Genomic DNA, 1,453 nt, shown 5'->3' with positions numbered 1-1,453 from the left:
TATATATATATATATATAATTCTTTATATCGTTTGGTTCCGAATTGTACAATGCATTAGAAAATGAAGTAATATGATCGCTAATGTATACCTCTCGAATAATGGAATTGAGACTTATATTGTTTTTTATTATTATTGTTTCATACGAATTGTAACATTAATAATTTTCTTACAAGACTCATAGCAAGACTAACAGTCTGTCTACTAGAAAATTACTCTTAAAAATTCATCGGAAAGATTGTGACACATTTTTATTAGAAATAATAATAAGTCTTTTTTGGAAATATTATTAACGGCAATAGGAACGCAAAAAGTAAACAGCTTTAAAGTTTCTTCGAATTATTCTTTTGATATGGGATTTATTACAGAAAACTCATCATCATTAAAAGCTATTTATATTATCGAATCACTACTTATATTATCGAAAACAATTCGGTTATTATCATTTATTTATTCACAAAGACCCTGAAAAATTGCTTATCTCAATACCGTTTAGTCTGTACGATCGATTGATAAATCATAAATCCTGTTATAAGATTGTCAAAAGATTCCTCTCATTATCTAAATGACGTTCACAGCATTGAGTTGATATAAGAATATAAATATTTATAACAATGAAAATCCTACATTTTAAAGATAAATGTAATTGTGCAAGTGCACAGTTATTAAAATCACACAAGAATTATTCTTAGTTTTCTTCAGAATATTAAGTCTTAAGCAATTTGGATCACGTTCTAAATTTTTTATTGCCGCATTAAAAATGTTATACAAACACGAGAATTAACATTTATATCAACTAGAGATTTCTTCAGATTTTCTCGATAAGTTATAATTGAATTTTCTGTTGCTGAAATATATTAACCGTTTCATTATACGCATGACACAAGTTTGTTCACATATTAGGTGTAGTAAAAAGAAATTCATTATTTTTCCATTCAATTTCATGCAAAAATAATGGATTTCTTTTTACTACATCTAATATATAACACGGAATTCTATTACGATAGTAATTCATTCTTAATTATTATAATAATTATACATATTATAACCATTTTGAAGATAAAGTATAATTCATGCAAAACCTATTTCCGCGATGATCGCTGTTTTGTACTGTAAGTTGCAATTTACTTACAAGAAAATATTTTATTAAACGATTTATTAAATGTAAACAAAGCGCGCAGTTGTCGCGTGCGACACGCAATCACGCATGAATGTCATGCAAATAATCAGTCACATATAAGACAAAAACAAGAACAAGAAGAGTAATTAATGAATGTGTGTGCGCGAAAATTTCATTCAAGAATACATGCATATATTTATTATATATAAAAGGAAGCATCAAGTTAAGAAGGCATAGCGGCACTTAAATTCTGACTTCAAAGCGCTATATCTTTTCTATTGATTTTATATGAATGTGACAATGGAGATATTTGTTCAGAATCACAAGAAGCAAC

This window comes from Atta colombica, unplaced genomic scaffold (genome assembly GCF_001594045.1).
Source record: "Atta colombica isolate Treedump-2 unplaced genomic scaffold, Acol1.0 scaffold22, whole genome shotgun sequence".
Taxonomy (NCBI): domain Eukaryota; kingdom Metazoa; phylum Arthropoda; class Insecta; order Hymenoptera; family Formicidae; genus Atta; species Atta colombica.
This window is presented reverse-complemented; position numbering follows the sequence as displayed.